The sequence below is a fragment of the Orcinus orca genome, chromosome 13 (assembly GCF_937001465.1).
Source record: "Orcinus orca chromosome 13, mOrcOrc1.1, whole genome shotgun sequence".
NCBI classification, from domain to species: domain Eukaryota; kingdom Metazoa; phylum Chordata; class Mammalia; order Artiodactyla; family Delphinidae; genus Orcinus; species Orcinus orca.
In genome coordinates, this window is record NC_064571.1 from 10,529,214 (window position 1) to 10,544,983 (window position 15,770).

General features: G+C 40.7%; 1 protein-coding gene and 1 long non-coding RNA gene across 2 annotated transcripts in view; one reads left to right on the forward strand and one right to left on the reverse strand.

The window, feature by feature from the left end:
* ACOXL (acyl-CoA oxidase like) overlaps positions 1-15,770 on the forward strand; it is a 371,113-nt gene that overhangs the window by 336,834 nt on the left and 18,509 nt on the right.
* Positions 1-15,770, reverse strand: part of LOC125960755 (uncharacterized) — a 228,180-nt gene that overhangs the window by 209,883 nt on the left and 2,527 nt on the right. The window contains exon 2 of the long non-coding RNA XR_007470742.1: positions 7,972-8,601. This is a non-coding gene — a long non-coding RNA (uncharacterized LOC125960755). The remainder of the gene's footprint in view (positions 1-7,971; positions 8,602-15,770) is intronic.

A 15,770-nucleotide genomic window follows, 5' to 3' on the forward strand; every position in this document is an offset into this window, starting at 1 on the left:
GCTCATCTTAAGGAGGAAAATCTTTCAAAATAACCTAAGTTACCGGTTGCATATCTCCACTAACACCAACTTCACGTTGCTTAAAATAAGACAAAACCAAGCGAAAACGTCAGCTTTTTAAAATGATGTATTTTAATGGAAATGAATATTTGGCCCTGAGTCCTCTACCTTATTTTATACCAGCCCTTAAAGTCAACTAAGGTTCTTTTTTAAAATTTTTATTTTTTTATTTATTTTTTATTTTTGCCTGCATTGGGTCTTCATTGCTGCGTGCAGGCTTCCTCTAGTTGCAGTGAGCGGGGGCTACTCTTCGTTGTGGCGCACAGGCTTCTCATTGCGGTGGCTTCTCTTGTTGTGGAGCATGGGCTCTAGTTGCGCAGGCTTCAGTAGTTGTGGCACGAGGGCTCAGTAGCTGTGGCTCATGGGCTTAGTTGCTCCACGGCATGTGGGATCTTCCCGGACCAGGGCCCCAACCCGTGTCCCCTGCCTTGGCAGGCGGATTCTTAACCACTGCACCACCAGGGAAGCCCCAAAGTCAACTAAGTTTTAGGGCTGGGACGTTTTTCTCATTGGAGTGTTTGCTCCCTGAATTCCCTGGCACAGCTGCCCGGCTCTGTCAGTGCCCACCGGTATTGGAGCAGTGACTCTTGGTGACATACAGAGAAGCAAGTACATGTAGATGTGTGGTCAACTCACACTAGGAAATCCACAGGGGAGGAGGCTCTTCAGTCTATGTGGATCAAGAGAACCACGGACCAGCTGTGGTTGCAGATCAAAAAAGACCCTATTCAGCGTGGTGAAAATAATACTTAGCAAAATGTTGAATCAGGTTCTGTTTCCTGCCCTGAGCCCAAATCATGGAACCATGTGAGAATGCGGGTTTTAAAGGACCTGCAGGGAAGTGAGGGAGGGCTGTGTAACTCAGCACAGCAGCGCGGAGGGCCACTCCTCTCCACCTCCCAGAGGGCATGGGAGGCTGCCTGTAAGAGTAACCGTGTTAAAAACCAGACACTCGTTCAGGAAGGGAGAAAATAAATACTGATCATGACCATGGCCAAGCAATCACGCCACCTCCACAATATTTGATCACATTATACCCACAGCTGTTACTCCTTCACCCAGATGTTGCCTTGATGTCCGGATTGAGTCGTGACCGGCCAGTTCCTTCCTGAGAGCACTGTTTCTGTTGGAGCAGCAGATGGCTGGCACCTTTTCCCATCTGAGTCCTTCTCCCATGCCTCTAGGTTGGCCGTTTTCATTTCGGTGTGTTAGGATGAAGCTCAGATTCACCAGCACCAGCCCAAGTCCTGTTTTGTACCCTCACCAGCAAGTGGACACAAGGGTGGGCTCAGCCCCTAATAGTCTTACTCTGCCCCAGCGAAAGGAATCCTTTTCCTTCCTGAGTGAGAACTGCCGGGAGACCCAGCTGCAGCAGGGAGGCCAGGGGGAGCCTGTTGATGGCTAGTGATCTTGGCTCTTCTGCTGTATTTTCTCAAGTCTAAAACAACCACTAAGGTTTGGGTTTTAGTCTCAGTTTACTCAATCAAATAGTTGATTCATTAAAGAGGAAAAACATTCAAGCCCGATGTTGATGGGTCATTCAAGTGTTAATAGTTCTGAGTCGATGTAGCCACTAACACATTGATTTATTCTTAGGAAATGGGCTTAGAGTAAGAATGTGCAGAAGTGTGGCAGACACTAGACCCCAAAGCCAGGACGCTACGGGGCTTCTTTGAATTTAGAGGGTAGATAACACTTATTTACTATTTTGAATTAAGTGTACAATATAAATGCAGTCGTTGCCCTGTGGCATAAAGACTTGGGTTGAAAGAAACAGAATAGGAAGAAAAACTTGGGGGACAGTTCCAAGATGGAAGGATGGTGTTGGAATATTAGCCTTTTTTCTCCTCAAATTTTAACTTCTAGAGCACGTACCCCATGCTCATACCCACGAGGCTTAGAAATGGTGCACGCGCCCTTCACTTCCTACAAATGCTGTGTTGGCTGTCTTCCATGCTGCGTTAAATGTTTCTTTTTAAATGGCCACTCAGATTTCTTATCCTTCTATTTCCCTTTCCCCAAACACCTGGATCAGGGTAGCTTAACAGATGTTCAGATACTGGAATCAAATGCAACACAAACTGAGGTTTTAGGCAAAAGATGTTGCAGACATCCATTGGGTTGGGAAAGGGAGGTGGGGCTTCTCCGTCCCTTGGCCTCACCTACTCCCTACAGACTCTTTCTTTGAAGGAATTTGAGAAAAGATCTCTGGTTCCCCAACCCCTGTCCTTCCCACCCAGTAAGGGCCATCTGACTTGGCTACAAGCAACTGACGAGGTTTTGAGAATGCTTGGCTGTGTCCTCCAGGCTGGTGTGGTGCGTAACCACAGGCACCCATTCCATCAGGGTGTGGAGGGATAGCTCCTAATGATGGATCCTTGGTCTAGAAGCCAGGGGGGTGTCACTGAATGACATCACAATGAAGTGGTGTTACATGGAATGCAATTGAGTCAAATTTTAAAATCCTCTTTGTTTTGAAAGCACCCCCAGAACTGACTTTAACTTCCTTTCACTATTGTAGGACCCCTGGTTCACTTCCAGGAGATGGCAGGAAACAAACTATGAGTGTATCCTGGTCCACCTTCTTTTCCAAGAGCCAGAAACCCTCAAAACAGAGAGACAAGAAAAATACCAGTCCCAACAGAGTGCCACTAAGAAAAGGGAAAAACGCTCTTTTCCCTCCCCCCCTCCCCTTTACCTCTGGCCCAAGCCTGCTCTTCAGTGGCATGAAATACATTGTTGAACCGATAAATGCAGGCCATTCAACTGAGGTTAAGAAAATACAAGTGAGATGTGTTTCTTCACTTTGGCCAATAAAATGGATCCTGAGGTCATCACCCCTGCAATCCTGGTTCTGCGTGGCAGCCATCTGGTCAACCCTTGTGCTTTGCTTCACAGTACAGCTTTGTGTATCTGGGAGAGCCAGGCTCATTCCGTTTCATTCATTCAAGGATAACTCGTTATAACCACAGGATAGAGCGACTTGTTTTGCTGAGCTCCAGCCTCTGAGTTCTTCTGGCAACTGTATTATCCTGGGCTCCTTGGGGAGGTCCTTGCAGTGCTGGGTAATTGGGGTCCTACTCCATAAGTCTTTGAGTTCATCCCCTCACTACGGGATGCATAGTGAGAATTTCCTATCGGTGATATTTGTTCCTAAGAGTAGTTGTGTTACACACCAAAAAAAGACCTTCCAGGAGGTGGAATTCAGTTGAGTCAAACAGAGCAGACCCCAGTCACAGTTAGGACAAGGGGGGTTTTATTATGATTCCATAATAATAAAATTTAAATGAATTACTGAACTTGAAACAGAAATGATGCCTAGTACATCCACTTTGGTAGAAATTACTAATCTAGCTAGAAACCAATACTTTTAATAAAATAAAATAAAATGTGTTTGTAGTTTTTCTTTTTCTCATGGTAAATTGCCCTTTTCCTTTGGTTTTAGAGACTAGATACTGCTGTGTCCTGTCCCACTTCTTCCTTCCTCTGGGGGACTCAAAGAACTTGCTACTTGGTAAACCATACAAAGACAGCTAGTAGGGGTGGCCCCATTTTAAGGGACAGAGAAGGGACAGGACTCACTTGTGAACACCCATACGTCTATAGAAAACCAAAATTCCTCTGTCTCCTCCTTCCTTGGACAGCTGGTCATTCACATCACAAATTTTGGCCTTGAAGCACCAGGCATTAATTCAGTTCACCAAGTTGGCTACTGCTGAGACAATGTAAGAAAAAATTAGCCAGCTCAAGTGTGTGACTCTTGTCAAGGTCTCTTGGAATACAGGTGTTCCATTTCTTAATCTGGGTGATGGCTACGTGTGTGTGTTCATCTTGTGATAATCCAGCAAGCTGATATATACTTACTCTTTGTATCTCTGCATTATGCTCCATCTAAAAAGAATACAAAGAAAAAAGAGAAAAGAACTCTCTATTGTGTTTATTAAATCCCTTTGTTAAAACCTAACCTGAGAGACATCTGACTACAATTATGGGGGGTTTATTTTTTAATTGAACTTTTTACGTTGAGAGAATAATAAATTCACATACAGCTGTAAGAAATAATACAGAGAGATTTCATGTCCCTTTACCTAGTCTTCCCCAGTGGAATCACTGGCAGAACTATAATACAATATCACACCCAGGATTTTGACATTGATACAGCACAGATACCGAGTGTTTTCTTCACCACAAGAGTTCCTCATGTGGTGCTTTTTTTTTTTCCTTTTTATTTATTTTTTAATCTTTTAATTTTTATTTTTGGCTGTGTTGGGTCTTCGTTGCTGTGTGTGGGCTTCCTCTAGTTGCAGCTAGCGGGGGCTACTCTTCGTTGTGGTGCGTGGGCTTCTCACTGAGGTGGCTTCTCTTGTTGCAGAGCAGGGCTCTAGGCATGCGGGCTCAGTAGTTGTGGGACATGGGCTCAGTAGTTGTGGCACGTGGGCTCAGTAGTTGTGGCTCACAGACTCTAGAACTCAGGCTCAGTAGATGTGGTGCATGGGCTTAGTTACTCCACAGCATGTGGGATCCTCCTGGACCAGGGCTTGAACCGGTGTCCCCTGCACTGGCAGGCAGATTCTTAACCACTGTGCCACCAGGGAAGTCCCAAGATTTTCTTTTCTTTCTTTCTTTCTTTTTTTTTTTTTTTTGCCTATGGATGTCCAATTTCCTTAACAGCAGTTTCTTGAAAGGTTATCTCTTGTCCATTGAATTGCTTTAACACGTTTGTCTAAAATCAGTTGGGCATATTTGTGTCATTCTATTTCTGCATTCTCCATTTTGATACATGGATCTATGTACCTATTTCTCTGCCAATACCACATGGTCAGTCTTGATTACGTTAGTTACATAAACTTGAAATGTGGTAGGTTGATTCCTCCCACTTTATTCTTTTTCAAAATTGTTTTAGCTATTCTAATTCTTTTCCTTTCCATGTAAATATTAGAATAATCTTGTCTATATCTACAAAAAATATTTCTGGGATTTTGATAGGAATTATTAAACCTGTATATTGCTTTTTGGAGGAATGAGATCAATACTACACTGAATCTCTAATCTATGAATATGGTATGTCTCTCCATTTATGTAGATCTCTTCTGATTTCTTTCATCAGCATATTGTAGTTTTCAGCATACAAGACCTGTACACGTTTTGTTAGACTTACACCTAATTATTTCCTTTTTTTGAGTGATTGTAAATGGTACTGCATATTTGATTTCAAGTGTCCATATGTCCATTGCTAGTATATGGAAATACAATTGATTCTTCATATGTTGATTTTATATTCTACAACCTTGCTGAACTTACATATTAATTCTAGGAGTTCTTGTAGATTCCTAGAATATTCTGTACAGACAAACATGTCATCTGAAAATAATGACATGGTTTCATTGGATATAGGATTCTGGGTTGAGAGTTCTTTTTTTCAGTACCTGAAAGCATTTCTGGCCTTCATAGTTTCTAATGAGAATCTGCTGTCATTAAAATCATTTTTCCCTTATGAATAAATCATCATTTTTCTCTCTCTGTTTTCAAGGATTTTTTTCTTTAGTTTTCAGAAGTTTGACGATGATGTGCCTTGATGTGTATTTCTTTGAATATACCCTGGCTGAGTTTCAGTCAGCTTTCTGAATTTGTTGGTTTATGTCTTTTGCCAGAATGGGGAGTTCCCAGTCATTTCATTATGTACTTTTCAGCCCTGCCCTCTTTCTTTTCTCTTCTTTTCTCACAAGAACTCTGATGACATTTAAGTTAGATCTTTTGTTATAACCACACAGGACCCTTAGCCTCTGTTCTTTTTTTTTTTTTTCAGTCTATTTTCTCTCCATTGTTCAGATTTAGTAACTTCTATCATTCTATCTTCCAGTTCACTAATGTTTTCCGCTGTCTCCTCCATTCTGGTGTTGAGACTATCCACTGAATTTTTATTTTGGTCATTGCATTTCCTTTCCATTTTTAAATTGAAGTATAGTTGATTTGCAATATTATATTAGTTTCAGGTGTATGACACAGTGATTCAATATCTTTATAGATGATACTCCATTTAAAGTTATTATAAAAGAATGGCTATATTTCCCTGTGCTGTAGACTATATCCTGATGCTTATTTTTTATACATAGTAGTTTGTGTCTCTTAATCACATACCACTAACTCTCTCCTACCTCCTTCCCACTCCCCGTTGGTAAACACTAGTTCTTCTCCATATCTGTGAGTCTGTTTTTGTTTTGTTATATACATTCATTCTATTTTTTAGATTCGACACATAAGTGATAATATAGAGTATTTGTCTTTCTCTGTCTTGCATTTATTTCACTGAGCATAATACTCTCTAGATCTATCCAGGTTGTTGCAAATGACAGATTTTCATTCTTTTTATGGCTGAGTAGTATTCCATTATATATATATACCACTTCTTCTTTATCCATTCACCTGTTGATGGACACTTAGGTTACTTCCATATCTTGGCTGTTGTAAATAATGCTGCTATGAACATTGAGGTGCATGAATCTTTTCAAATTAGTGTTTTCATTTTCTTCAGATATATACCCAGCAGTGGGATTGCTGGATCGTATGGTAGTTCTATTTTTAGTTTTTTGAGGAACCTCTGTACTGTTTTCCATAGTGGCTGCACCAATTCACAATTCCACCAACAGCATACTAGGTTTCCCTTTTCTTCACATCCTCGTCTACGTTTGTTATTCGTAGACTTTTTGATGATAGCCATTTTAACAGGTGTGAGGTGCTATCTCGTTATGGTTTTGATTTGCATTTCTCTGATGACTAGTGATGTTGCACATATTTTCATGTGCCTGTTGACCATCTGTATATCTTCTTTGGAAAAATGTCTATTCAGGTCTTCTGTCCATTTTTAAATTAGTTTCTTTGTTTTTCTTGATATTGAGTTGTGTGAGCTGTTTATATATGTTGAATATTAACCCCTTGTCCATCATATTATTTGCAAATATTTTCTCCCATTCAGTAGGTTGCCTTTTCATTTTGTTGATGGTTTCCTTTACTGTGCAAAACTCTTAAGTTTAATTAGGTCCCATTTGCTTATTTTTGCTATTATTTCTTTTGCCTTAGGAGACAGATCCAAAAAAATATTGCTACGATTTATGTCAAAGAGTATTCTGCCTCTATTCTCTTCTAGAAGTTTTGTGGTTTCAGGTCTTACATTTAGGTCTTTAATTCATTTGAGTTTATTTTTGTATATGGTATGAGGATATGCTCTAATCTCATTCTTTTACATGTAGCTGTCCAGTTTTCTCGGCACTGCTTTTTTTTTTTTGATTGTCAACTTTCATTTTTTTAATTAAATTTACATTCACTCAAGATTATGAGGTAATTCTGGAAGTTGCTGAGAAAAATATTAACAACACATTAAAAAAAATTGAAATAGTTTTGTCTCTGTCTAGGGCATTGCTAGGTGTATAAATAATTTGTATTTGAATGGATCTTTTTTTTTTAACATCTTTATTGGAGTATAATTGCTCTACAACGGTGTGTCAGTTTCTGCTCCACAACAAAGTGAATCAGCCACATACACACATATGTTCCCATATCTCTTCCCTCTCCCATCTCCCTCCCTCCCACCCTCCCCATCCCACCACTCCAGGTGGTCACAAACCACTGAGATGATCTCCCTGTGCTATGCGGCTGCCCCCCACTAGCTATCTATTCCACGTTTGGTAGTGTATACATGTCCATGCCACCCTCCCACTCCGTCACAACCCACCCTTCCCCCTCCCCACATCCCCAAGTCCACTCTCCAGTAGGTCTGCATCTTCATTCCTGTCTTACCCCCAGGTTCTTCATACATTTTTTTCTTAGATTCCATATATATGTGTTAGCATACGGTATTTGTTTTTCTCTTTCTGACTTACTTCACTCTGTATGACAGACTCTATGTCCATCCACCTCACTACAAATATCTTAATTTCAGGCTCCCTGACTTCAGACTATACTACAAAGCTACAGTAATCAAGACAGTATGGGGCTTCCCTGGTGGCGCAGTGGTTGAGAGTCTGCCTGCCAATGCAGGGGACCCGGGTTCGTGCCCCGGTCCGGGAGGATCCCACATGCCGTGGAGCGGCTAGGCCTGTGAGCCATGGCCACTGAGCCTGCGCGTCCAGAGCCTGTGCTCCGCAACGGGAGAGGCCACAACAGTGAGAGGCCCGTGTACCACAAAAAAAAAAAAAAAAAAAAAAAAGACTGTATGGTACTGGCACAAAAACAGAAATATAGATCAATGGAACAGAATAGAAAGCCCCGAGATAAACCCACGCACATATGGTCATCTTATCTTTGATAAAGGAGGCAAGAATATACAGTAGAGAAAAGACAGACTCTTCAATGCGTGGTGCTGGGAAAACTGGACAGGTACATGTAAAAGTATGAAATTAGAACACTCTCTAGCACCATACACAAAAATGAACTCAAAATGGATTAAAGACCTAAATTTAAGGCCAGACACTATCAAACTCTTAGAGGAAAACATAGGCAGAACACTCTATGACATAAATCACAGCAAGATCCTTTTTGACCCACCTCCTAGAGAAATGGAAATAAAAACAAAAATAAACAAATGGGACCTAATGAAACTTAAAAGCTTTTGCACAGCAAAGGAAACCATAAACAAGACGAAAAGACAACCCTCAGAATGGGAGAAAATATTTGCAAATGAAGCAACTGACAAAGGATTAATCTCCAAAATTTACAAGCAGCTCATGCAGCTCAATAACAAAAAAACAAACAACCCAATCCAAAAATGGGCAGAAGACCTAAATAGACATTTCTCCAAAGAAGATATACAGATTGCCAACAAACATATGAAAGAATGCTCAACATCACTAATCATTAGAGAAATGCAAATCAAAACTACAATGAGATATCATCTCACACCAGTCAGAATGGCCATCATCAAAAAATCTAGAAACAATAAATGCTGGAGAGGGTGTGGAGAAAAGGGAACGCTCTTGCACTGCTGGTGGGAATGTAAATTGATACAGCCACTATGGAGCGCAGTAAGGAGGTTTCTTAAAAAACTACAAATAGAACTACCATACGACCCAGCAATCCCACTACTGGGCATATACGCTGAGAAAACCATAATTCAAAAAGAGTCATGTACCAAAATGTTCATTGCAGCTCTATTTACAATAGGCAGGACATGGAAGCAACCTAAGTGTCCATCAACAGATGAATGGATAAAGAAGATGTGGCACATATATACAATGGAATATTACTCAGCCGTAAAAGGCACCGCTTATTGAAGAGACTGTCTTTCTTCTTACCTTCTTTGTCATAGATTAATTGATGTATAAATAAACCCATAAATGTATGGGTTTATTTCTGGGCTCTCTATTCTGTTCATTGATCTGTCTGCTTTGTGCCAGTACCATGCTTTTTTGATTACTGTAGCTTCATAGTACAGTCTGAAGTCAGGGAGCATGACACCTTCAGCTCTGTGTTGTTTTTCTTTTTTTCTCAAGATTGCTTTGGCAATTTGGGGTCTTTTGTGGTCTGATATAAATTTTAGGATTATTTATTCTAGTTTAGTGAAAAATGTCATGATTATTTTGATAAGGATTGAATTAAATCCGTAATTGCTTTGGGTAGTATGGAAATTTTACAATATTAATTCTTCTAATCCAAGAACTCAGATATCTTTCCATTTCTTTTTATCATTTTCAAATTCCGTCATCAATGTTCTATAGTTTTCAGAGTATACATATTTTACCTTCTTGGTTAAGTTTATTCTCAGGTATTTTATTCTTTTTGATGTGATTGTAAATGGGATTGTTTCTTTAATTTCTCTTCTGTTAGTTCCTTATCAGTGTATAGAAAATCAACAGATTTCTGTATATTCATCTTGTATCCTGCAACTTTGCTGAATTCGTTTATTAGTTCTAATAGTTTTTTAGTGGAGACTTTAAGGTTTTCTATGTATAGTATCATGTCATCCTCAAATAGAGTTTTACTTCTTCCCTTCCAGTTTGGATGCCTTTATTTCTCTTTTTGTCTGATTGCTGTGACTAGTATTCCTAATACTACGTAAAATAGAAGTGGAAGGAGTGGACATTCTTGTCTTGTTCCTGATTTTAGAGGAAAAGCTGAAAGCTTTTCACTGTTGAGTATGATGTTAGCTGTGCGTCTGTCAAAAATGGCCTTTATTATGTTGAGATGTATTCCCTCTATACCAACTTTGATGAGAGTTTTTATCATGAATGGATGTTGAATTTTGTCAAATGCTTTTTCTGCATCTATTGAAGATTTTTTTCCTTCCTTTTGTTAATGTGGTGTTTCACATTAATTGATATGCAGGTATTGCACCATCCTTGTATCCCTGGAATAAATCCCACTTGATCATAGTGTAGTATCCTTTTTACATATTGTTGAATTTGATTCGCTAATACTTTGTTGAGGGTTTTTGCATCTATATTTATGATAGATATTGACCTGTAATTTTTTTTGTAGTGTCTATCTGGTTTTGATATCAGTGTAATGGTGGCCTCATAGAATGAATTTAGGTGTGTTCCATCCTTTTCAATTTTTTGTAATGGTTTGAGGATAGGTATTAGCTCTTCTTTATATGTTTGTTAGAATTCCCCTGTGAAGCCATGTGGTCCTGGACTTTTGTTTGCTGGGAGTTTTTTTTTTTTTTTAATAAATTTATTTATTATTTATTTATTTATTTTAGGCTGCCTTGGGTCTTCGTTGCTGCATGCGGGCTTTCTCTAGTTGCGGTGAGCAGGGGCTACTCCTCGTTACAGTGCATGGGCCTCTCATGTTGCAGAGCATGGGCTCTAGGCACACAGCCTTCAGTAGTTGTGGCACGTGGGCTCAGTAGTTGTGGCTCATGAGCTCCAGAGCGCAGGCCTCGGTAGTTGTGGCCCATGGGCTTAGCTGCTCCATGGCATGTGCAATCTTCCCAGACCAGGGATTGAACCCGAGTCCCCTGCATTGGCCGGTGGATTATTTAACCACTGCGCCACCAGGAAAGCCACCCCCCCTTTTGTTAAAATTACAAATTCAACTTCCATGCTAGTGATTGGTCTGTTCAAATTGTCTATTTCTTCCTGATTCAGTCTTGCAAGCTTGTATGTTTCTAGAAATTTGTCCATTTCTTCTAGGTTGTCCAATTCGTTGGCATATAACTGTTTGTAGCATTCTCATGATTTTTTTTGTATGTCTGTGGTATCAGTTTTTATTTTCTTCCATGTCTTATTTTGTTTATTTGGGTTCTCTCTCTTTTCTTCTTGATGAGCTTGGCTAAAGGTTTATCAATATTGTTCATCTTTTCAAAGAACCAGTTCTTGGTTTCATTGATCTTTTCTGTTGTTTTTTGTCTCTATTTTATTTATTTTCTCTCCAATCTTTATATCTTTATTATTTCCCTCCTTCTGCTGCCTTTGGGCTTTGTTTGTTCTTCTTTTTCTACTTCTTTGCTGAGATTTTCTATTTTTTTCATTTGTTTAAAGCACGGCCATAATTACTTATTGAGGCATTTTTATGGTGGCTGCTTTAAAAATCTTTGTCCAATAATTCTAACATTTCTGTAATTTCAGTGTTGGCATCTATTGCTTGTCTTTTTCATTCAGTTTGACTTCTGATTGAGGTTTGGACATTTGGGGTGTTATGTAATGAGACTTTGGATCTCGGTTACATCTTCTGTTTTAGCTGGATTCCTCTGACAGTGCTCCAGTGGCAGAAAAGGCACACCACCTCATTACTGCCTTATAGGGATAGAAGCCCATATTCTCCATTCAGCCTCTGCTGATATCCAAGGTTGGCGGGGGTGGGGTGTCTGTCCTTGTTACTGCTGGGTGGGGGCAGAAGTTTCAGTTATCAGCTTGGTGGGGAGGGGTAGGAGAGCCTCATTGCTCTCCCCACATGGCTTCCAATGACACTGACAGTGTCTTTGCTAACACCATGGGATGGTTAAGTCGACTCTCATTAGGCCTCCTCTGACAGCATCCTGTCGAGGAGAAGAAGGGGTACATTGCTACTTCCAGGTGGAGGTGGAAGTCCAGGCTCCCCATGTGGTCTCCATTGTCACCATGGGGGGTGAACCTCATTACAGTCTATGAGGGTGGAAGACAAAGAAGCCCACTCAGCCTTGAGAGACATGGGTAGTGGGGGACACAGTTTTTCTATGGTGTTTGGCTGGAGTAGATCTGCTATTGTCTAAAAGTTTTCTGTCTTTCCTGGCCCTTTGGGAGAAAGAGCAGGCTTTTTTTGAGATTTTTGTCTGCATCCGTTGACGTTCCTGGGTTGCCAGTTTCTTTAGCTCTGAATGTGGGATGTATGAGGTCAAAAGAAAACCCAGGGAATTCACCACTGTGTTGTTCCTGAGGTCCCAAAGTCCCTAGACAGTTGGTCTTCTCTTCACCTTTCAGAGTCTCCCTATCTTTGTTTTATATTTAGTGTTCAGGGTTTTTAGTTGTGCTTAGTGGGAGAGTAGGGAAAAGTACATCCATCCTCCAGATGTGAGCTTTGACTATGATTTCTTTTTATAAATTTATTTATTTATTTATTTTCGGCTGTGTTGGGTCTTCATTCCTGCGAGTGGGCTTTCTCTAGTTGTGGTGAGTGGGGGCTACTCTTTGTTGCGGTGCACAGGCTTCTTACTGTGGTGGCTTATCTTGATGTGGAGCACAGGCCGTAGGTGCGGGGGCTTCAGTAGTTGTGGCACATGGGCTCAGTAGTTGTGGCTTGCTGGCTGTAGAGTGCATGCTCAGTAGTTACGGCACACGGGCATAGTTGCTCCGTGGCTTTTTGGATCTTCCTGGACCAGGGCTCAAACCAAAGTCCCCTGCATTGGCAAGCAGATTTTTTACCACTGAACCACCAGGGAAGTCCCTGACTATGATTTCTGAGAAGAGGAAATGATATCTTGGTAGGATGCTTTCTGAAGAGTTTTGTGAGTTCATCTGATCCCAGATCAGCAGTCTCCCTGGACCTTCCAGTTGTTGTTCCATCTACAAGTCTGCCTGCAACTATTTCATCCAATGGCAATACTTGACTTTATGTGGAGGATCCTTTACAGTCCTTGCTGGCCTGAGAACCTGATTTACTGATTCCTCATTCCCATAGGCCCAAGCAGGGAATATTGGGAACTTTCTATGGCAAAATGTGGGAAACAAAATATGTTGAGTTTTCCATAATGAAAAATAATTTTTCATTTAAAAATTAAATTATTATGATCATCCTACTTTTTAGGTGCTGAAAGTTATCATTAAATAAAAAATAATGGTAAGTAGTGCTTTTGCTTTGTTATCCTTACTTGACTAAAAAAAAAAATGTTGGGACTCCAGGAGGGCTCACAGCAAGAAGTACTTTCCAGAACATCTGCTGCCAGTGTCCTTGTCCCCATGATGAGCCAGCACTGCCCCCTGCCTCTGCAGGAGACCCTCCAACACTAGCAGCTGTGTGGCTGACAGAGTCTTGGTGCTCCGGCTGGGTGTCAGGCCTGAGCCTCTGAGTTAGGAGAGCTGACTTCAGGACATTGGACCACCAGAGACCTCCCGGCCCCATGTAACATCAATTGGCAAGATCTCCATCTCAACGCTAAGACCCAGTTCCACCCAACAGCCAGCAAGCTCCAATGCTGGATGCCCCATGCCAAACAACTAGCAAGACAGGAACACAAACCAACCCATTAGCAGAAACGCTGCCTAAAATCATAGTAACTTCACAGGCTCCCCAAAACACACCACCGGACGCAGCCCTGCCCACCAGAAAGACAAGATCCAGCTCCACCCACCAGAACACAGGCACCAGTCCCCTCTACCAGGAAGCCTACACAAGCCACTGAACCAACCTCACCCACTGGGGGCAGACACCAAAAACAACAGGAACTACGAACTTGAAGCCTGCGAAAAGGAGACCCCAAACATAGTAAATTAAGCAAAATGAGAAGATAGAGAAATACGCAGGAGATGAAAGAGCAAGGTAAAAACCCACCAGGCCAAACAAATGAAGAGGACATAGGCAGTCTACCTGAAAGGGAATTCAGAGTAGTGATAATAAAGATGATCCAAAATCTTGGAAACAGAATGGAGAAAATACAAGAAACGTTTAACAAGGACCTCGAAGAACTAGAGAGCAAACAAACCGATGAACAACACAATAAATGAAATTAAAAATTTTCGGGACTTCCCTGGTGGCGCAGTGGTTAAGAATCCACCTGCCAATGCAGGGGACATAGGTTCAAGCCCTGGTCCAGGAAGATCCCACAGGCCACCAAGCAACTAAGCCCATGCTCCAGAACTACTGAGCCTGTGTGCTGCAACTACTGAAGTACACACACCTAGAGCCCATGCTGGGCAACAAGAGAAGCCACCACAAGGAGAAGCCCATGCACCTCAACAAAGAGTAGCCTCTGCTAGCTGCAACTAGAGAAAGCCCGCACGCAGCAGTGAAGACCCAATGCGGCCAAAAATAAATAAATAAATTTAAAAAAAAATTCTAGAAGGAATCAATAGAAGAATAACTGAGGCAGAAGAACGGATAAGTGCCCTGGAAGATAAGATAGTGGAAATAACTACCACAAAGCAGAATAAAGAAAAAAGAATGAAAAGAATTGAGGACAGTCTCAGAGACCTCTGGGACAATATTAAACACACCAACATTCAAATTATAGGGGTCCCAGAAGAAGAAGAGTTAAAAAAAAAGGGTCTGAGAAAATATTTGAAGAGTTTATAGTTGAAAACTTCCCTAACATGGGAAAGGAAATAGTCAATCAAGTCCAGGAAGCACAGGGAGTCCCATACAGGATAAATCCAAGGACAAACACACCAAGACACATAGTAATCAAACTACCCAAAATTAAATACAAAGAAAAAATATTAAAAGCAGCAAGGGAAAAGCAGCAAATAACATATAAGGGAATCCCCATAACGTTAACAGCTGATCTTTCAGCAGAAACTGCAAGCCAGAAGGGAGTGGCAGGACATATTTAAAGTGATGAAGGGGAAAAACCTACAGCCAAGATTACTCTACCCAGCAAGGATCTCACTGAGATTTGACGGAGAAATTAAAACCTTTACAGACAAGCAAAAGCTAAGAGAATTCAGCACCACAAAACCAGCTATACAACAAATGCTAAAGGAATTTCTCTAGGCAGGAAACATAAGAGAAGGAAAAGACCTACAATAACAAACCCAAAACAATTAAGAAAACGGTAATAGGAACATACATATTGATAATTACCTTAAATGTAAATGGATTAAATGCTCCAACCAAAAGACATAGACTAGCTTAATGGATACAAAAACAAGACCCGTATATACGCTGTCTACAAGAGACCCACTTCAGACCTAGGGACACATACAGACTGAAAGTGAAGGGATGGAAAATAGATATTCCATGCAAATGGAAATCAAAAGAAAGCTGGAGTAGCAATTCTCGTATCAGACAAAATAGACTTTAAAATAAAGACTATTACAAGAGGCGAAGAAGGACAGTACCTAATGACCAAGGGATCAACCCAGGAAGAAGATATAACAATTGTAAATATTTATACATACAACATAGGACCACCTCAATACATAAGGCAAATGTTAAGAGCCATAAAAGGGGAAATTGACAGTAACACAATCATAGTAGGGGACTATAACACCCCACTTTCACCAATGGACAGATCTTCCAAAAGAAAATAAATAAGGAAACACAAACTTTAAATGACACATTAAACAAGATGGAATTCATTGATA